Source organism: Ruditapes philippinarum, unplaced genomic scaffold (genome assembly GCF_026571515.1).
Source record: "Ruditapes philippinarum isolate M1 unplaced genomic scaffold, ASM2657151v2 ctg188_1_1_1_1, whole genome shotgun sequence".
NCBI lineage: Eukaryota > Metazoa > Mollusca > Bivalvia > Venerida > Veneridae > Ruditapes > Ruditapes philippinarum.
In genome coordinates, this window is record NW_026853980.1 from 369,654 (window position 1) to 393,683 (window position 24,030).

The 24,030-nt window shown below is 31.9% G+C and overlaps 1 protein-coding gene across 4 annotated transcripts in view; it reads left to right on the plus strand.

Annotated features, from left to right (window-relative positions):
* Positions 1-208: 208 nt before the first annotated feature.
* The window catches only part of LOC132738611 (frizzled-5-like), a 55,033-nt gene continuing 31,211 nt past the window's right edge, over positions 209-24,030 (plus strand). The window contains exons 1-2 of one of the 4 annotated variants that reach the window (XM_060726158.1): positions 209-754; positions 18,020-18,069. The gene's annotated coding sequence lies outside the window, so the exon portion shown is untranslated. Of the gene's footprint in view, positions 755-872; positions 972-7,879; positions 7,899-15,133; positions 15,254-18,019; positions 18,070-24,030 lie in introns of those variants that run through there. The other 3 variants (XM_060726161.1, XM_060726162.1, XM_060726160.1) reach the window with 3 other exon arrangements.

The window sequence follows — 24,030 nt, forward strand, 5'->3', positions numbered from 1 at the left end:
TCCTTTGCAGACAACTTTATGTTCTGTTGATAACTTAATTACATTTTAGGCAAAGTGACTGAAAATTATCATCCTAGTTAATTTTTGAGCGAATAGTAGACACAAGATCGCGTAGAAATACTTTTAATAACGGCAAGTCAGTACGTAATTCAAATTAATAGGATGGTAAAACAGGTGCCTATTCCTGATAGACTTTTTATACACGACGGTGTTGCTTTTTTCATGTGAAAACTCTCGTTTGATAATTAGACATTTAAAAAACGACCAGTTTATCAAAACAACTGAATAGGAATGAGCTTTAACTGTGATTTCTGGCTGTAATGGATCTATGCATGTTTTGTATGTGTTCGATTAAAAAGTGACTAAGAATACAGTATACATAATACTATAAATAAAATACATTTAAAGTACCTTGGAAAATATGTTGTTTTTATTTATCTACAAATAAAAACAAAGGTTTATAATCTGTACTTTTACGAAAAGTGAAGAAAAAACACACATACCATCGCTTTACTGGTATTAAAATTAAACGCATGTGTTTTGCGACAAATAAAAAACAACGTATACTGTCAAAAGTTAAAAGGCAAAAATACAGACAAACAGACTTGAAGGCTACGGCGATGTAATTTGGTACAAATGTGCGTGCAAAACAAAGAAATATTTGCTACAGATACTATTTCCATATCAAGCGCAAAATACAACAATAAGGGACATATTTCAAGCCTAAGTGTTTTAAAACGCGGATTATACCACGGTATGTTATATTTACTTTTCGAGTTGTATTAAAAGCTCAATTATTAAAAAATAATACACCGCTAACATTGGATTATAATTCTTCCAGTCATTAAATGGATGATTTATTACAATGTTAAATTTGAAATAAAGGGTGTTTTATTACTTGTAAGTTTTAACAAATCGATTGAGTTTTGCTTTATACGATGTGTCATTTCGGATTTAACGAAGAGTTTCGGGTAAATATATATTTTGTGTATTCAAGGTAACGTGTCGCTACATTTAACTAATATGTTTAATAGCTTAAAAATCACAACAGTAAAATTATCTTTTTTAACAAGACACTCGAATTTAATGAAAAGTCATTCTTATGAAATCATATGATTTTTCAAAAGCGTGACTAACGTTTTTTAAAGACTTTTCCGTATTCGCTAAATATATTTAGTTTTGTTTTACACACGTCGATCAGTTCACGAAAGGAACAGACAATTCCACGCTTTTGCATAATATCTACCGTGAATGTAGTCTCAATATTTCGACGGCAAGACAGACCGATTTTATAATCTGATATTTCATAGATGTCTGTCTTTACGAAGGGCGACCATCGTCTATATAAAAAAGCCCTAAAGCGCACAATTTGTAGTCTACCGTGAATGAACCAACCTTCTTGTAAGGGTGGCGGTACTCGAGCTTCCACTTGCCCCTTTTCTTCTTATTATTATACCAGTACATGCACACTTGATATGTTATAATAGAATAACCTACCCATTATAAATCGAAATGGTTAAGCTTCAGAAATATATCAGATACAGCACTGTTACGGCGCTTTAGATTGGCTAATCGACATGGTCATAATAGTTCGGGTTATATACTTAGTATACAAAACACCGTTTATATAGGGCCATATATAACCTGTCAATAATTTTTATAACTAATACATGTATTATTAAATAACGAGACCCATAAATGTGTGATTACTGACAGGGCTGATATGTTATTGTGATGAGCTTAACATAAAAAACAATGGTATGAGTAGAATGTTAAAATATCAATGTTTAACTACCAATGGTTTGTTATCGCACTTTTGCTATGTATTATAGTCTATCGATGTTTTACTGCCAATGGTTTGTTATCGAACTTTTGCTATGTATTATAGTCTATCAATGTTTTACTGCCAATGGTTTGTTATCGAACTTTTGCTGTGTATTATAGTCTATCGGTGTCTTACTGCCAATAGTTAGTTATCGAATTTTTGCTGTGTATTATAGTCTATCAATGTTTCGATGCCAATGGTTTGTTATCGAAATTTTGCTTTGCATTATAGTCTATCGTGTTTTACTGCCATGGTTTGTTATCGGACTTTTGCTATAGATTATATAATAGTCTATCGGTGTTTTACTGCCAATGGTTTGTTATCGAACTTTTGATATGTATTATAGTCTATCAATGTTTTACTGCCAATGGTTTGTTATCGGACTTTTGCTATGTATTATAGCCTATCGGTGTTTTACTGCCAATGGTTTGTTATCGAACTTTTGCTATGTATTATAGTCTATCAATGTTTTGATGCCAATGGTTTGTTATCGGACTTTTGCTATGTATTATAGTCTATCGGTGTTTTACTGCCAATGGTTTGTTACCGAACGTTTGCTATGTATTATAGTATATCTATGTTTTACTGCCAATGGTTTGTTATCGAACGTTTGCTATGTATTATAGTCTATCAATGTTTTACTGCCAATGGTTTGTTACCGAACGTTTGCTATGTATTATAGTCTATCAATGTTTTGATGCCAATGGTTTGTTATTAATTATGTTTTTCGATATGTTGCTGCTAACGGCTTGTCTCAAATGTTGCGCTGCAAATCGATTACTTTCGCGTATTAAGAACAATGGTTGAATATCCATGAATATTTTGTGTTTATAGGAAACTTTAAATTAAAATGTAGGAATATTATGTACTTGTAATTTATAATTTGTGATTTGGCGTATTAGAGGTACATTCTATAATCCTTTTATTACACTATAGTTTTATATAGAAATTCCGTTAATTGTAAATAAATTACAATTAAATATACCACGGATTTAAGATCAGTGAATATACTTAAATAATAAATGTACTTATATATTTACAATTCTGTTGTCATGCGTTGTACGAAATGAACACTAACGTGAGATTTATAGGGTGATAATTTTTTGTTTATCATAATTAACTTTCTTAAATCCCATTTTAGTGGAAAATCGAACAAGCTTTAAATGTTTAAGTATAACGTACAAAAGACAACTTCATCTGTGCAGAAAAGAAATGCTTGCTCTTTCATTATATTAAGAAACTAGTTTGCAAATGCCCATTTCTCATTAATGTACCAGAATTAAAAACTTTTTTCTAGAGTACATATTGTTTTGTAATGAAAATATACATTTTTTTGTGTTTAGATAAATGTGCTGACGGTAACGATATGAGCCGCGTCACGACAAAACCAACATAATGGGTTTACGACCAGCATGGATCCAGACCAGCCTCCGCGCAGCCTGATCAGGATCCATGCTGTTGGCTTACAAACCCTATTACAAGTAGAGAAACTGATAGCGAACAGCATGGATCCTGACCAGACTGCGCGAATGCGCAGGCTGGTCTGGATCCATGCTGGTCGCAAACGCATTACGTTGGTTTTGTCGTGACGCGGCTCATATGTTCTGTATTTCATATAATTTACCTTAACTACGCTATATATCTAAATGGATCTGTCCCTCTTTTAAAGCAGCATGCCTCCAGTCGAGCGAAAATATTTCAATTAATTAAACTTGAGAAAAATGTACTAAGATTTTAGGAAAAGTAGAAATAGTCAAGATTCAAGTAATAATTTACATGTTATTAGCGACTAATAGCGAGTTTTTCATTATGTGTAACTTTAATTCTACTGCGTTACTAACGCAGTAAGGACATATTTTGCATATTTTGACCTCTTTTTTGTAATTAATGTGGGTTGTAAATGTCATTGATAATGTGTAAATTGCTTTCTTTAGTTTACTTAACAATATTATACATTTAATTTCATTTTCAAAATTTTCATGGAAATAAGTATACATCTGGAGGCTGGCTGCTTTAATCTGTACAAACTCGTACTGACTGAATAGCAAACAATGCAGACCACAAACAGACGGCACGGATTTCATTTTTCAAGCTGATCTTGGTCTGTGGTGGTAGTATTGGTAGTTTCCCCTGCGGATCACGGCAGTAAGCCACAGCCACATTGAATTTACCAGAGAGAACAGTTCAACCGGGCAGGCTGTCAAACAGTTTACCAGTACTAGTTGCCTTCACTTTTGAAAGGAACTGATTAAATTCTGTACATGCCAGAGCAGGGATACAGAGCGAATATCTGTAGAAAAGATTTTATGATCACAATGAAAGAGACCTTTACTCTCAGGGAATCGAACTCGGTCGCCCGATTCACGGCCCAACGCTCTACCTAGATCTTGGTCTGTTGTAATTAAATGAGTATATATAATATATTCCGCCAACAAGCTAAAGCGGCGGCTGAACTGTGCTCGGGTAAATTCAGTGTGGCTTACTGTCGTGATCTGGGGGTGAAAACTACCACCACCACTACCACCACTACCACCATACCACCACCAGCACCACCGGGCTAATGGTTAATGAATACGGTATTACAAAAGTATACAAAAACAAGGAAATTTAGACCTATGTATTAAACTATCTATGCACTTTGTAATGATTATGATGAAAGTTTCTCATTTTAGTTTGTAGATGTCCTGAACGGAACAAAATTTATTACAATGTCATGTACCAGTAGGAACTATGAATATTTTTGACAGGAGCACGTACTCTCAGTGCCTTGAGGTGAAGATGGACCCTCATTAAGCACATATAATCAATATGTTTGGCATTTTAGTTGATCACTTAATTAAATGACCAACTAAAATATACTTATTCACCAAAATACATTGTATATATAAACTATTACATGATACAATGCGTCTTTTGTTCGTTTTTCTAAAATGTCTTCTTCTTTTTTTCTAGCATCATTTTCTGTGATATCTTTCATAAGAGAGTTCACATTTTACCCCGGTGGTTTTTGCATGGCAGATTGTTGCATATTGTAATTGAGAGATTACCCAGGTGTCTATTTTCAAGTGATATTTACAAACAGAAGTCGGAAAGTTTGTTGAATTTGAAGTTATACATCTCACTTAATGTACTCAAAATGTCAGACTAATCACAACAATTTACATAGCAAAATGAGGTATCGCCATTTTCACGTGCCAAATAACAGGTACTTAATGTTAGATCCTCGCTGGCACTATCTCGTTCACTGCAGAGGTCAAGTTATAGGTCGCGCTTCTGTTAAAGTTAAGATTAAAGAAGATCACGCTTTTAGTAGATACGCCATGATAGAGTGCCACGGTGTATCATCGGCGACCGGAAGAGTCCAAGGGTACTAGATTCTACCATTCTAACATTATGCTACTTGGCTTATATTAGTAATGAAATGCTAATTGGTGGTTAAAAGATTTTAAACCCAGAGCTACTTGGTGCCCCCATATGCTTCTTTGAGGCAATATAAATGGTCCATCTTTGGACAAAACCAATCATTATTTTAGGGATCATTTTCAAAACAAATGTTGTCTGAATATCGAACAGTGCAAACCATGCATGATCAGACGACACTGACGCGCCGGCTGATCTTGGTCTGCACTGATCGCATGGTTCGACTCTGTTTTCGCAAGCAAGGTAATGGGTCAGAACTGTATAGTTATGTAAGTGTGAAATATATATATTTTAAACACTATACAAAATTCAAAGGAACTTTAAAAGTTGGAGACTTGAAAATATGTAACACTTCTACATTAACTAGGTCAGTTTTGATCAGTTTTGCTAAATCGTGGTTTCCTAGATACATTTTCTTTGAGCATGCATTTTTCTTATTACAAAATCAACTTGGCATTAACAGGCGTTTATTTTTCGTAACGTTGTTTATTTGTCCAAGAGTTTTGGTTATTTTCTACAACTAGCGCCGATGTTTGTTCGGTTGAGTATACCATGTGCAAATTCATTATATATTCTAACATTTCTTCTTACATCAAAATACAAGATGTTACATATCAAGATGTTTTTCTACATACAAGATAACAGCTGCACGCATGCGCAGTGAATTTTTTTGTATTATCGCTTGGAATCCAGATTTTTACATGTACATTTCGCACAATCTGACAAATGTTTTGTGTTCAAAATGGCATATGTCGGCTATGGCTCATTTCAAATCGTTTATCTTCTAGTCTAATTGGTGCTATCCGAAAACATATCTCCTTTTTTTTGTATATCTGTATCTGAGGTGCGCAGGCCAATGCTATAAAACAGCGTAGCATAGCCATGGTTTATAAGATTTTAAGGATCTAAATTTTGAATGTGTTTTTTAGACAGATAGTGAATCATTCCTTACAAAAAAAAAAACAACAACACAAAACATATTTAAAATCTATTTTTTTATAGGAACAGTTATAAAAATAACTTATAACTTTGACAGTCGTTTATCCTATATCAGTGAATTATTTTTTTTTTTTGATTTATGTACGACGATTATCAGTTAGATGTAAAAATTCGGCCGTTTCCGCCAGTCGGCGAGTCGAAATAAATATCAAAAATATTCGTGATAATAAGAAAATCGCTATAATACAATTCAAGCTTCTTGGTGAGATGATCCATATTAATTGGATAAGAAAAAAATATACTGTCAATATGGCGGACTGAAATTTTTTATTTTAAGTACATTAAAATAAGATTATCATATTGCAAAGTCAAATGTGGACTAGGAAAAGGACGAACTGTTACGAACTATTCAAATGAATTTGTAAAATGATAGTATTATTGTTTTTTCCTTGTTTCTGTATTTTTTATTGAGACAGTATGAATATAAATGAGCCGCGTCACGACAAAACCAACGTAATGCGTTTGCGACCAGCATGGATCCAGACCAGCCTGCGCATCCGCGCAGTCTGATCAGGATCCATGCTGTTCGCTTACAAACACTATTACAAGTAGAGAAACTGATAGCGAACAGCATGGATCCTGCTCAGACTGCGTGGATGCGCAGGCTGGTCTGGGTCCATGCTGGTCGCAAACGCATTACGTTGGTTTTGTCGTGACGTGGCTCAAATGTATTCAGTACAGTTTTTCGTGAATGAATAAACTTTAAAGTGGATTACTGTAGTCATTTATTTGTTCGTGTAACCAGCAATTGTACTTTTCTAGAACATACAAATACCCCACCCGCTTGTTCTTGAAACAAGTAGTGATTGGGTGTACGAAAGACCGGTTGTGACATTTCAACTTTTTGAACTCTCAGGTACATCTTCACCAATTCACAATCTCAGCTTCATGAATTTACGATTTTAAAATACAGAATTCACGAATTCACGATTTCAAATTCATGAATTCACGATTTCAACGTACAGAATTCACGAATTCACGATTTCAGCTTCACAAATTCAACTTCACTATTTCAACTGAAGATGAAGTATTTGTGAAGATGAAATCTTGAATTCTTAAAGTTGAAATCGTCTAGTTAAAATCGTGAGTTCACATAGTTAAAATCGTGACTTCATGAAGCTGAAATCGTGAATTCGTGTATAGTTGAAATTGTGAATTCATGAAGTTGAAATGTCCAAACCGGTCTTTCGTAGGACTGGGGGTGGGGATTGGGTGCCTCTTTAACCTGTAAAGTTGACAGGCTGGCATTTTATTATCACAGTGTAGTGTGACATAAAATGACACCTAAACCACCAATTCATTATCAATGAAAAAAACACACAAGGAAGAATGAGTCAATAACTGTTAATTGTTTGAAATGAATGTTGGTCATCATTAATATATTTTCAATATATTTGTTTAACAAGTAGATATAAGTCCGAGGCTTAATCATCCCTAGCATGAGAACATCCATTGAAGAATACAAACTCCGGAAATATGTGTCAAGAATGACTGACATTTAATACAACAATTAATAAGTATGGGAATGTATTTTTTTTAATCATTATTGCGGTAGTAAGTTCAGTGTTTCTGTAAATAAAATGCAATTTGGAATACTGTATTACATAATTGCTACGTAATAATTACAGATTCTGTGCATATTGGTACCAAATTGGTTAGTAATAGTTCATTTATTGTCTAGCAAATAAGTATCTAACTACTATTACTGTTATTATTAATATGTCATTCACTTCAAATGGTTACTTTATCAGTTGATTGGGCGTCCGAAGCCTGGGATTCAGGCGTTGATATTTTTTGCTTATTCATCTCATACTCGTTCGTGTTTTCATCATATCATCAATTTGCCGAACAGAAGCACATAAAAATCGACAGACTGGAACCCAGGCTAGTGTGTCCGTGGCTGAATGGTTAAGGTCATTGACTTCAAACTACTTGCCCCTCACCGCTCTGTGTTCGAATTCCGCCACGGCCTTTGGATTCTTTCAAATGAAGAATCTACGCAGCTAGTTTACGGAACGTCGGTGGTTCTACTCAGGTGCGTGTTCGTGACTGAAATAATACACGGAATGGCGCCTGAGGTCTTCCTCTGCCAGTGAAGCTGGAAAGACGCCATGTGACCTGACCTCTACTGTTTTGTTGCGTCGTAACCACAACAAACAAAAATATCAGTTGATGCAAACATATAAAGATATTGTTTTGGCAAATTGTATTATTTATATACAGTGGCCAGATATATAAAAACTAATCACGAATATATACATGTGTAATAGAACAGCCTCGCCAATGTAATAAGCTAACTGTAAAAACCAGATTTGCAAGTCAAACCACGAGAACTATAAATAAATGAGAGAGGATAATGTTCGTATCTATATGTGTGGAATATGTCTGCCAAACTTAATTAGAAGTTTTATCAGCTCTACCAATTACTTGTGCCACACTTTACTCGGATTTATCAGTTCCTAGATTGAAAGAACTTGCTTTTGTATCACTTGATATAAAACGTTATCTTCTATAGTGAGACTAAAAACTCGGAGATATGTTTTGTTTAGTTCATATACTATCCGTTTCCAGAAGCTTGTGAACATTCGGAATACTTCGCCTTTTTGCGTTGTCTTATAGATATCAATAAGCGTCCAGTTGACAAGGATCATTACATGATCTTGGTTTTTGGACGCTTATTTAAATGATTATTAGATAATGGTTAGTGTAATTTTCGGTCTACTAGAGTAAACTATATTTGTTTTCGTGTAAGCTTAGCCAAGACTGTTTTAAATAGTAAAAATAAAAAGGGTAATAAATTAAAATGTCATTAAAATGTATAATTAAAATTTATATCTATGAAAAGAGGTATGAAATGAGCAGTCTAAAAGAGCTGCTGATGGTGTGACTATATACTCTGGAACACACCAAATCAAACTATCTTCCACATAGCTTTTTGGGTGGAAAAAATTGCTGCCATAATATCTCTCATTGCAAATAAACAACAGTAAGGATGAACGGTGTTTTATCTGTACATAGACATAACAGACAAAACAAAACTGTTAGCCAAGCGATTCGGGCGCCAATGATAACATATCTGGATAATTAGAAATCATTTAGTATTTTTGGTCGGACAGAACGATTGTACTTTATAAAAAAAAAAATGTCTGAAATATCATGCCATTTAATTATCTAAAAGTGCAGATTTATTCTAATGGACAATGAAATGTTTTACTTAAACAGGCCAAAGATGGAGTGAGTTAAAGTACTTTAAAAATAAAGATTTATGACAGGTTATATTGACCTTTATAATACTGCACGTTTGTAACGTCGCTTTTCATTGGATAATCGTGACGTTTATATAGTTTTATATACACTGCTACTGTCGATTCATGAAGAAATCTTACTTTTTTTCTCTTAATCAAAGCACAGAAGGCGCTGAATTTGTTTGGGTCTCAGAATGTAAGAAAGGTGCATGTTGTGAGATTATATGTTTATTGCCACCAATGCTTTCCAGCGTTTTAATTGTAGTAAATTGGCTATAAGACTAATTGCAACACTGATATTCAATCCAATGTTTATTTGACTTTAACAATTTAAAAAAATGAGTTACCTTTACTGGGATTTGAACTCCAGACCTCTCGCTTCCTAAGCGAGCCCGAAAACCCTTCAGCCACGGTTAAATTTATATGTGAACGGCCTGAAGAAAACCATATTATTCTAAATTAGGGCTTGTAACGACTTTTAACTGTTGTTTAACACAGATGTAAATAATCCTGAAGCTTACTATAAGCATGTATATTTATAAAGAATCAAAGGGCTACAAGTTCTTTGGTATTTTCTGATCTTTGCAATCTAAATCGTACTGTATATCTGTATGCATTTTCCTGTATAAGTTTATTTTTATGTATTATAATTCATTTTGTAAGGCACATACGGAATTCTGCATAACTAGAGTTGCATCAAAAAATCATTTATGTACTTTTTTTACGACAGCCACACTTTATCCTTGTAAATCATGGCTACTTCCTTAACAAAAACAATTAAAAAAAGAATTTAACAAAAAAAAAATTTCCTCGACTGGGATTCGAACTCGAGACCTCTCACTCACTAAGCGAGCGCGTTACCACTGTACCACGGAGAAGTTATACACAGTATGTCTGAATAATATCAAGTCATTCTAAATTTAGAACTTCCATTGCATTCAGGTTTGTAATCCTTATTAATTTCGAGGTATTTTGTTCAGGGTAAACCTGTTGTTTAAAATTGAAGTAAATATTTTAGCGAAAATCCTCTCGCCCAAACAGTCCGACATGTAGAATCTATATATTCCACTACTCGGGTTGTGTAGTATTCGGTAATCTACATGGCTAAAAATAGTATTTTCATTGATAAAATCATATTCATCCGCGTAATTTGTGATTGTGCATTTATTGACAATTCTATAAGCCAACACTATTGTTTAACTTTAAATGCGTTGTAATTTGATGGATACTTGTAACAAAATAAAATATTTCTTTCTTTTAAATCGCTAGTTTTAAGCTGTTTTGAGAACTACTTGTTGTTAGGTTTGTCATAAACTTCTGTGTCAGAGATTGAATGTCCGCTTTGTATTTAGTTATTTTCGATCAGAAAATACCAGAAAACAATATTAGAAATCTTCGACCATTCGGGAATTACTTTGCTTAAAAATTGATGCGCCTGTCTTTGACCATCTTTACGCAGTGATCTCCCCTGAATTTTTCGGCTTTAGTGTACATACAAAAGGGAAGTAACCGCTTCAAAAAAGTGGACTACTTTCGGCATTTGCAATTAAGAACATTAGACTCTGAAATTTCGCTACCATTATTTGTTTGGTCTGACGACCCAAACAAATAAAAATGATACGTGCTGTATTATAAATTTGTTATAAAGATTGTTGACAGGATATACGGCCGTATATAAACGTCTGTTTGCAATATAACCCTCGCTTAGCGACTTGGGTTATATTTACAAATAGCCGTTTAAATAGGGCCATATAACCTGTCAACAATCTTTATAACTAATAATACAAACAACTTTTGCTTATATAACCCGTTCTGCTAGACGATGGTCATACTGCAAAATAATCGTTTATATATGACCACATATCATGCCAAACATCTTTATGACGAATTTATTATATAGCAAACTTCCTTTATTTGAGAGAGAAAAAAAGAAAAGAAAGGAAATTATATCATAAATTTACACCAGTCTTGTATATAGTTCATATAAATGTCACGATTATCCAATGAAAAGCGGCGTTACAAACGTGCAGTATTAGACGAGTATATGCTTATATAAACCGAGCTTCTTGGCAATGGTTATATAACGAACAGTCATATAACCCGTCAAAGGACTGTAAAAGAAATTTAATAAAACTAAACAACCGCTTACTTAAAGATTGAGACAAAGACATAATTTTCTCCAGCAGTAAATAATCAAAGATAAAATCAACATGATTATCCAATGAAAATCGACGTTACTAATTTTATAAAATATATCATGACGTCATGATTATTCAATCGGTATAATTACAATTATCAACTTGAATTACAATAATTACAAGTTAAACTAAAATGTTATTGTCTTTTGAAATTGGAATTACAGAAATTATACATTTTTAGTACCATACAACAATAATAATAATAATAATAATAATAATAATAATGATAATAATAAAATTAAATTAAAGAGTAATAATAAAGAAATAAAAATAAACATCCATTTTTTTAGGTTGGGCTTTCGGGCTGTAGATTTTCCTCTTATTGGATAGCTCGATTTTCTTGATTTATACTCGTATATATATGGAAAGGTTACCTCAAAATTCAAAATAAATTGTATAATTGTAGGCAATGTTGGATATTAATCGGTTGACACGTTGTAAAATTTGCTTCTAACCAATTTGCCGCATGTCAAAATGTTTTTGCCCATTAGGATTATGAACTCAATGCCTTAATGTAATTTGTCGTGAGTTGTTGGGTGTTTAATGTAATATAATAATTGCATTAACGCAGGGCTTTATAATCGGAACAAAACGGCTATTATCTATAATAGCGTATCTTATCCTTATCGGAATATTAACGGAAATGCCCAAGATGTTGCGATTGCGGGCTCGATTGACTGGTTCAGAGTTCGGACTATATCCAAGATGTATCACGTACATGAGTTGTGTATAAAAAAATGTCTGATGTAAAAAATGTCATACGCTAAAAAAGTGTACATTTTATATAAATTCACACGCTTTAATATTGTGAAAAAAAGCAGAAATTTTGCATCCGTCAGTGTTCATTTTCTGGCACGTGGGTACAATATAAAAATGAAAAATGAGAAATGCCACGCATGCGCAGATATATTATCGGACCACCCTAGCATATGTTTCTGACATAAGGTATAAGAAATATTTTTTCATTTTATTTTTTTTTGAAATAATTATCGATTTTGTCAACGATTTAAATTTATGTCATTTTAGCTTTGGTCTTATTCTAGTTATTCTTCTTTTGCAAGTTATTCTTTTTCTGCTAGTTCTTCTTCTCCGGATTAATATAACAATATCACCATGATCGTCATCATAATTACCACCATCATCATAATTATCATAATCACCATAAATCATCATAAATCATAAATGGTCGTATTCATCATTTATTGTTATTATTGGTATTTCATCATCATCATCATCATCATCATCATCATCATCATCATCATCATCATCATCATCATCATCATCATCAGCAGCAGCAGCAGCAGCAGCAGCAGCAGCAGCAGCAACAACATCATCATCATCATCATCATCATCATCATCATCATCAGCAGCAGCAGCAGCAGCAGCAACATCATCATCATCATCATCATCATCATCATCATCGTCATCATCATCATCATCAGCAGCAGCAACATCATCATCATCATCGTCTATTATTATTTTTATTATCATTATCATTATCATTATCATTTATCATCATCATCATCATCATCATCATCATCATCATCATCATCATCATCATCATTATTATCATTATTATTATTATTATTTTTATTTTATTCTATTTTATTTTATTTTTATTATTATTATTATTATTATTATTATTATTATTATTATTATTATTATTATTATTATTATTGCTTTTTATCTTCTCCGGGCACTGTGTTGATTACTCACTCACTAATGAAATCAAAAGGTCGAAGCATTTATACAACAAAGAAAAAAAGAAAACAAACGAAAAAATATCGCGTGATTAAAATGTATTATTTGTAAAATGTTAATGCATTAACTGACAAAAATCTTGAAAAAGTCATTTTCAAAATATGCGTGAAATTTTGTGCGCATTAAAACAGTGAAATATAAAGGCTAAATACCGAACGTACGCCATTTATAATACCAAATGCATAATGTCAGAAAAGTGGAAACAATTATAATTGTTTGGATTTATTTCAAAAAGATTTACTATTCTCTTTTGATGATCCATTAAAAATCATTTCCCGCCCCTTAGACCGCCTTTATATACAGGCTATTTGTTAGTAATGGGCTTGAAGAAATTTGATATTTAGCATTTTATACACTATGGGTCGGACGGTTAACGATTTCAACTGGTTTAATATCCGTTAGTCGTATTGAATCCGTATGGATCAGGTCTAATTCCGTGTCACTCCGGTACATACATTATTATATAAAAAAACAATGTAACGATCAAAAGCAACGGTAACTGTTGGTCTTGCCACTCTCCTTTATTTTATATTCTAAACAGGGGAAAACCCGTCAAAATTAAAAAAGAGACTTGATAATGATACCATCAACAATCTTAGTATGTTTGACATTCTTGAAAGGATTGAAATCCTAGCACGATACCACATTGTGTGTCAAATTTCGTATAGGATTATGTGTTTCGGATAGCTTACATTTTAGGATGAAGCAGCGGTATGCAGAATGTGTTGAATAATCATGTTTTTTTATTGGAAAAAATCTAACTACCATTTTTATAATTTCAATAATTTAATTTACATTTATTAAGCAAAATCAGACATTGAGCATAATCCATTAAATGTAGCCTTAATGTTGCATCTCTTGCCTTATGGTAAAGAAGGCGGGTGGTCTCGAGTTCTGTTTAACTACCATACCAAAGTTTAGAAAATGACAGAGGCGACATTAATGACAAATAACATGCAATTGTACTATTCTATATCTTACCTCAAGTAAGGGATCAGTTCTCGCTGATACGGTTGCATACATATACTATAATAGAAAAGGTTCTCAAAGTTTCACAGTGGAACCATTGTAAGATGAATATGACAGCATTTGTTTTTTTTTCATGTAAGTAGGGTATTTTTTCCCCTGACGGATGTATGAAATTTGTCTAGGAAAATAACGTTTAAAAATACTTAAACAACGGTTCACCATCACCATCTTCATCATCATTGTCTTCGTTATCATAATCATCATCATCTTCTTATCATCAGTATTATCATCGTCATCATCACCACCACCATCATCATCATGACCATCATCATCTAATCCCTCATCGTCGTCATCATCCCCTTTTTATCATCATCATAATCACCATCATCATCATCATCATCATGCTCATCATCATCATCAACAACGACAACATCATCATCATCATCATCTTCTTCTTCTTCGTCGCCATCGTCACTATCATCATTAATGCCTAAATCATTGTTTTCATTTAATTTCTATTTTCATTGCCGGTTGTAGGAATACATGTTTTGGTCTTTTTTATTTTCATAATATATTCTATCTAGCCAATTAGACGCGTATCGACTTTAAAAGTTTAAACATAAAACCCCTGTGCCGAATAACTTTAGAAACCCGATACATTGTTCAAGTAAACAGAAAATATAAAAAAAAATATGTTTGTATCAGTAGCAGCTAGTGTGCTGAAGTGTATTATTGTGGTACAGTTTAATTATAGACCACGGACTTAACTGTGTGTTCTTCTTTTACAAACAATGATTCGTTAACTGATGTGATTATTTATTGCGGATTTTTTTATGGTAAAAAGGCATATTTTGCTGCTTATTATAATTTGTAATAAATGTATCTATCTAACCGTGTGATACAAGATGGTAACTAAAAATTTTAGATGGCATTATAGTTATCTGGTAAAATTACAGATGAAGTTTTACTGATTTAAATCTTTTATAATATAAACTTATTTCATTGTAGATTAATTTTCTAATTTGCGTTTATTTGGGTTTTTTTAAATTATTTCATTACTATTGTTGTTGTTGTTGTTGTTTTTATCATTAGTGTTGTTGTTGTTGTTGTTGCTATTATTATTATTATTTTATTATTATTATTATTATTATTATTATTATTATTATTATTATCATTATCATTATCATTATCATTATCATTTGTTTAGCGTACATAAAAATTAATGCTTCGTTTAAAAATGTTATCCGGCTAAAAAAATATTATTGATATTTGATTATTAGATAATGATGAAGAAAAAAGTAGTTCCAATGTCAGCCAAATTTTATTGATAAGAGGTGTACACTTAGCGATTCACATACTAAATAGTTATTGGATACTGCGAAACAGAAACTCGAATTCAAAATTCAAAACTTTTTTTTCCAAAACAGAAAGCAAAAAAAGAAAAATGTAATAAAGTAATAAGAGATATTATCCTTACGCACGTGTCATTATTAGATACTCTGATGAAAGTAAACATTAATAATATATGCCTCAATAATAGTACATAATGTCAAATTGACAACATCATGGCTATGAATTAGCATTAATTAGTCTTGAAATATAAGAATAGCTTTCTTCAATATAAAATCATCTTTTCATGGCGCTTTTGAGATTATGTTAATCATGGTTGTACCTCGATCAAGTTACCTTTATAATATATTATTATTAAATTTATGTGGAGTAGTAAAAAAAACTTGGATATCTTAAGATATAATTATATACCATTGTATCTTAGAGGTTTCAAAGCTCTCCTTTCTTTTTTCCAGTGGTGAACACTTTCTTTTCGGGTATTTCTTCTTTTTCCGTTAGTTACTTCTGCTATATAAGATAAAGTTTGATAAATATACGGGACATATTTAAGATGTTCCACGACGCCATGTTACATTAAAACAAAATCCCAGTAGAATGAAAATTGGATAATTAAAAATGTTCTGAAATACTCAGTACGTGATGTTTAGATACATGTATTTGTGTTTAACAAGCACACGAATGCATGACTTTCAGACTATAATTCGGTTTGTGTGACAAATAAGTTTTAGCAGAATTTAAAAGAAGAAATTAACTCCAACAGCGGCTATTATCGACTTTATCTAAGTAATCCCAATCTCAAACCCCACTCATCCGTACCACCCGTCCTATAACTTCAGGACGGAGTTTACCTATTTCGAGAATCGAACTCATTGCATTTAGGGAAAGAGTTTTACACTTGTCGTCCACGTGACCAAAGGATTCTAGTCTATACGATCACGAGTACTTTATTCTTTAATCTAATACCTCTTTGTTTAAATCGGTGCTTTTAACAAACGAAATGTTTTGAATTTATTTTATTGTAAATATTTCATTTGGAATGATTAATAACTGAAATTTTAGAGACTGTTAGAGAAAACGGTCAGGTACGTTTTCGGATACTGTGCCATAAATAATAAAGCGATGTAGTTTTTACCAGTGTGACAGGTATTAAATTATCTAAGTGTCATATTGAAGGTGTCATAAATTGTGTCTAATAAGAAAATACACTTCTCTTATTTGAAATGATACACGTTAGATATGGCAACATTTCTCGAATTTTTACTTATGTTTGACAACATATGAATAAAAGTGTCATTTTTATCGCATTGTCTTTTTTGTCCGTTTTCAAAGTTGATTTTATTTTTTGCCTATGACGTGACGTTTACAACACGTTACGTTAATTAAGATAACCGTATATGCCATGTCGCGACGATATGTTTTGGAAAGTTTTCAAATAAAATACTTTAGTATGTATAGATTTTACTTAAATTAATAACTTTGTCCGTAAAGAGAACTTTAATTTTTAGAGTCGTGCGTGGACTTATATTGAATTTACACGAATCTGCTTGGAGGTCAAGATCTTCAATTGTTCAATCAGCTCTACGCACGTGCGTTATTGACGCACCTGCATCATTCTGTAGATACAGTAAACGAAACTTTACGGTAGCTGGTTTATATCAAGCATCGCAGCAGGACACTGCATAGCACCAATCAGCTTCCGTACCTAACTATATTGTTCAAATACTTTTTATTTCATTTTGTACAGTCGAATAAACTGCTGCACTCTAGATACCACTAACTTATTCAAATGCTTTTAAATGAAAACATATATACTAGTATGTCGGCAGAGACCGGGAATATAGTTATTATGCAAAATTAAATTACAGAAACAGAATAATGATCTACCTAACACATTTTCAGATATTACGTTTCTATATGATTGTGAATAAATGTTTTTTATTTACTTTTGATACGTTTTATTAATATACTTTTCCCCCCACTTTTGTCATGGAACGCTTCCACCATTGTAGCTAGGCACATATGTTCCTTGATTTTCTTTGACTTACAGGAAAATTTACTCTTTTCTTTTTCACATATTTCTTTGAAATTATAGCATATTTAAGGACAAATAGTTTTGATGCCAACATCGATATCTTTTTCTAAGAAAATATATTCACTGAGATTTGTCTGTGAGCTATATATTGTTCACCGGAAACGAGATATTTTTTTTCTACTGGAAACATGAAATTTCTATTTGTCTATTTTTCTTTCAGATGTATAAAGGGGTCCACGTACAGATTGCAATGGTTTTAACGAATATGAGGTAAGCAAATTGAATTCATTCAAAAATACGTACAGTCAACTATCGTTATCTCGACATCGCTTTTCTCGATATTTCGTTATCTCGATGAAATTTTGAAAGTCCCGATTTTCTTCCCTATTTATCTATATTGGAAATATTTGTTTATCTCGATATTTCTATTTCGATATTTTCAGTATCTCGATGTAAAATTTCAGCCCCAACAGTTATTTTCACACTATCATCCTTTGTTTATCTCGACTAATAGTTTTTTTTGTCTGTTCCCGTCAGACGTGTGAATAACACAATCTAGACGATAATTGCTCAATTAACAGCGCGTGGCATAATGCCGATTATGTTTGTAACAAGTGTAGCTTTGTTTATAAAAGTTAATCTATATAGCGTGTTGATTGACTTGTGTCCAAAATGAGTGAATTTTACATTCTTTTTAAATATTCGAACACTGTATCAATTCATTATGACTTTAAATGTAAATGAAAAAGTAAAAGTATAGAAACGCTATCGTTGCAATATTGTTTCACAACATCACCACCAAATCAATCAGCGGTCGAACAATCTCGAAAAAGACCCGATAAATAACCCGGGAGGATATCCGAATCAACCATATCCGATATCCGATTCACTATATTGGTGTATTACTGAGTAAACCTCACTATGTCTTTTTATCACAGACACCCGTTTTTCCGCTGGTAAACATCCGCTAATGTTACTTTGTCAAATATTGACTAGTGCTATGAAAACAAGACATAGGGATATTATAGTTTATTTGACATAAGGTATGCACATGTCTTTTGTAAAAATTAGTTTCGCTTTATTCTAACCCTAATATGTTTATCTCGACATTTCGTTATCTCGATATTTTTTGGACGGTCCCAATGACTTCGAGATAACGAGAGTCGACTGTATTTAGATATAAAGCACATATAAATTGTCAATTCCACAAGTGATTCTTTATATAGCCTCAACCTTGCAGATTGATTTTATAACCAATGAAAAATATAAAGATAATGTAAACGCCACGACTGGCCAATGGAAATCGAGGTTATAAACTCTTATATTATAAGGATAATGTAAAACGTCACGATTGGCCAATGAAAACCGACGTTACTAACGTCAAGTATTTAAAAAAATAATGAAAATCGGAATTGCATCAGTATTAAGCCAACAATTTGAAAATAATTATGAGTTTTTGTCTGAATGGATGTACATATTTCTGATCTCCTTTCGTCTCAATGAGATCTCACCGAGTAATAAGAAGTTCCTGGGACATTCTTTAACGTACATGTATATATTCTAAGATCAATGAAGGTATGCCCCCTTTCAAATACTTCTATTTCGGACCCCATAGTCTCAAAAATGGGGAAACAGTAGCGTAACATAGCATTAGCTTAAGCATAAGCATTAGCATAGCAAAGCATCTTGTTATAGTTTTGAAGTTTATCATAGGACTTTCTTACAATACATTTCTCAATGTGATTCTAATTAAAAACAAATATGTTATATACGAGTGTTTACAGTGAACCTTTTCTTTCTTTTCATTAATTAAAACAAGTGAATTTTACAATACGCTCATTTGTACAAAATTTGTGCAAATCATTGTTAACAATCGTATATACAGGTATTACTCAACTTTGACGCGTATCCTCTTTCATTGCTAAACAGCGACGCGAAATTTTAACTCAAAAGTTACAATTTGATAACAAAATAGAAGGAAAATAGCATTCTCAAGGTGTTTCGAGTTACACATGTAGCAACGTTTCTTCCGTTTCAACAAAAGATATGTTTCATCGGTGCAAGACATAATGAGGTGTTTTATTTACTGCCAACATCCTGGCGCTTCTTGCACGCATGCGCATCGACGATTGTTTCCCACAAAAACAAAATCGGCATCATTGAATTAGTTAAGTGCATCATTATTTAAGATTAAAGGATAGTTCATCGCAGTTTTTTTGCATATTTTTTTGTTTCTATGACGTTATTCAACCATATTTTTTTCAAGTTCACGTGACCTATACATTTTTATTTCCGGTGTATTTTTGAAAGCGCCAATAATGGCGTTCAATACGTACAATCTGGTTAAATTGCCTCAATTTCATTGCATTTTTATACATTACAGCTATATACAATAAAGTAATATTTGAAATAAATTTTGACTTTGAGTGTAACGTCAACGTAAAATTCGGGGTGCCATATACTGCTTTCATTTCGTAGAAAACGAAAACGTTTCTTTAATTGCAACTTCTTAGTTACTTATTAGTACATGTAAAATGGTATTGCACAGCCGTGCTTTTTATATTTTAACGTGACGTCATTTACGTTATACAAGCAAAGCGTAAAAACGCGCTTAATATTAGCGTTACACTATGGGGCGTTAATGAAAATGATTCTTTTTCACTTTAAACAGTCTTTATTTTGGGTATGTGATAAATATAATATAATATTCGTGTAGGTTTATTACTGAGTTTATTGAACTCGATTTTCTTGTTTTTGATATGTTAATAAAAGTTTTATATTCAACACATAAAGTATATGTATACACATCTCTTCATAAAGCAAATAACTAATAAACATACAGTCTTCTTGAAATTTTAATATATTTTTGTATAAGCATGGGCTATTTATAAGAGTCTTGATTTTCTTTAAAAAAATCGTATCCAGGAAAACTATCTTCTGCATCTCATACCGCCTCAACTTTGCACTTGATTTTTATTGTCTGTCAACGGACATAAACAATGTCGTCTGCATATGGGATAAAAAAAACATGATGATTTTTTTTAGAAATCTATGGTCAATCTGTCAGAATTAAGTTCAGGTGGGGTTTAAGTTGGTTGTTTGTCAGATTAACATATCGATTTTACACGATCGGCTGCAGGTATTGGTCATCAGTGCAAACTATCAAGGTATGAAGACACTAAATTGGAAAAAAAGCGCGCGAATAGTTGTAGCAATAAAAAACATAACCAGCAGATGCAGAAAATCATCTTAGTCTATGGCTATGCTGTAATGTTGCCTTTGAGATAATAATAATAATAATAATAATAATAATAATAATAATAATAATAATAATAATAATAATAATAATAATAATAATAATAATAATAATAATAATTATAATAATAATAATAACAACCCAGCAGATTCAGAAAAAAAATCTTAGTATATGACTATGTGCAGAATTCTTTTCATTTTGCCATCATTGATGATGGATTTAAAAAAGTATTAATGAAACAGAAATACAGAACAATTCAATTATTTCAAAAAAATCATTTTTACCATTTTTTAAGGAAGTTTTTTTAAGGTTTATCGCACCATAAAAATCTGCCTGATAAAAATGCAGTGTTTAACATGGAAAATAGTAAAAAAAAAATATTAACTATTTAATATTTTACAGTCAAAAGACATTGACATTAAAAATCAGGTATATTTATTTCAAAAAACCAGGCAATTAAAACTGTTCAATTTTCGTCAAAGTCAAATCAGCACGATATGTTGAAGTAAATGAATACTCAATACGACAGTATTTGACTACAAAGGGGCATGCCAGTCTATAGAACACAGCAGTTATACACCGGCTGCACAAAAAGACCATTTTGCGCTCATTACAAAAGAAAGGCCAATTTTTGTAAAGTGTCAAACTTTATCTCTACAATTGACAGTCAGGGGCCCTAGCTGTCATGTAATGTCAAAGCAGGGTAAAACGGTCTTTTTGAAAAGTTGACAACTCTATGTCGAACGTTTGAGGTGCTTTTTTTCTTTACCTATATTGTAGATATTTAAGTAGTATTGTAATGGTAATAATATAAGAAAAAAGAGTAAAAGAAAATATTGAATTATTTTTTTTATTTGATTCAGATTTTCCTTGCTGACTAACTGTCAAATAAGATCCTGATAAGATTTGTATTTTGCCTGTCACGCAGGGATTCTTTAGGAAAATTACACTAATTATTTACATTAATTGTACCGTACATTAATGTAGATATGAACTTCAATTTCTTTACCTATAAAGACCTCACAAAGTTTCATGTTTAAAGTGCGAGATTTTGGTATATTTCATGTACAGAAAAAAAACCGTATAAATGTATTTATTGTTTAAGTCTTAACAGTATTTTCCTAAACATGCATATTCTTCAGTTTAAATCAAGCGGGTTGTTATTTTTTCAAGTCCTTGAATTGAACCCTGGATTTAGTCGGAAAAAGATGTATTTCATATGATGTGTGTATATTTACATAGTATATATGTTTATTATAATAAAGACAAAATCAAATTCATAACATAAATATATGTCAATTCAATCAATAAAAATATAATGACATTTTTATGCCATATGCGTAATCAAAAGTTTAATAGAATTGAACATGAATTTGATGTATGAGGATTTATATAAATTAATGGATTAAGAAATTGTCAAAATTTAGATGTCTCATCATAAACCGAAGTTTTAATAGTAATAGAATTTGTTTTAGTTCACGTCACGTGCATAACAATGTATGCTTTCATTAAGGAAATAAACATTTTGTATTTAAATGTCCATTATGCCTTAGAAATGCTGTTCTTCATATCTCAAAAGCTGTATATTGTGGTGACCCGTTATAGTTTCTAAAAAGATACTTTTTGGTCAAATACCTTAACCATCTTTTTGGTGTTGTTTGGCAATTAGTCCAGTTGAAGTGTTAAAGTAATTTATTATTTGGTGTGGAATTCTAAAATACTACATTGTTTGCATTTTGCTACTTTTATGACAAATAATTTTACATTTAGCCCAATTTTTTCAGGTGATAAGCATTTAACATGCTTTAAAACTAGTTTTTAAATGTTTTAAACCTCATGGTTTCCATTTCTATAGAGAAGGAAAAATTAATTCGCTTCTGAGGTAAAATGTGCCTTTAAGGTTTATGATCTTGGTAATTTGTATTCAGTGGGTATTGAATAAATAGAATACTGTTTGAATACTTGTTATTTTACTTTCTTGACTTTCAATTCTTCATCCTTTTCTGTTTTTTTCTAAAACTTAGTGAAATAATAAGCATAGCAGCGGAACAAAAGATTCTGCTTGCTTTCAGAAAATCACTGATTTTATTATGGTGCCAACATAATGCACCGAGTTTTAAAGCTGCTGCCTCCAGATGAGCCAATTTCTTTTTTAAAAAATCAAATTTGAGAAAAATGTAAAATTTTAAGTAAAGAAAAAATATTTTTTAAGATTTGTGTAATAATTTACTTGCATGTTATGTTGTTTTAAGGATTGGTTTTACAGAATTTATCACCATATTTCAACTGCATGCCTAAAGCAGTAAGGGCTATTTTTTGCATATTTCGACCACTTTTTGGTAATTTACATGGGTTGCAAGTGTTTGCAATGTGTAAATTATTTCCTTTGTTCATTTTACAATATTTTACCTTTACATTTCTGTACATTAAAATGAATCATGAAAATTAGCAAAAATCTGGAGGCATGCTGCAAAAAAAAGTCCATCGCCCTACCGATTTCAATACATGACCATGTAGCTCTTTTAACATACAATCAACCCATGGATGTTTCTTTTCGTTATGATGGTAGTTTGACACAAATAATTTCACCCAAAACGTGTTCTTAATGATTTTTTGATAGTAAAATATGATCACTTTCCACTATTTTATTCCTGTAATCAGCGGTAAATTAATAGATCAAATTCTGTCAAAAACTGTAACATCATGCCGGGGTTTTCAGTGAATTGTAAAAAAAAACGAACAATGGTTTGTGGGAAGGTTAAGATATTGTGTAATACCGAAATATTTCAATTACTTTTTATGCAAAAATGTCATTTGATATCTCAGATGGTTTTCGCTTTCTACTGTCAGAGTTAAACTAATTCAAAATGTCAGTTTTTTATATAGAAAATGACACGGAATGTAGGGTAACTCTGCTTATATTGTTTAGTTTGGACACAGTGAAGGGTTGTGTCCCTTTAATTGAACTCTTTGCC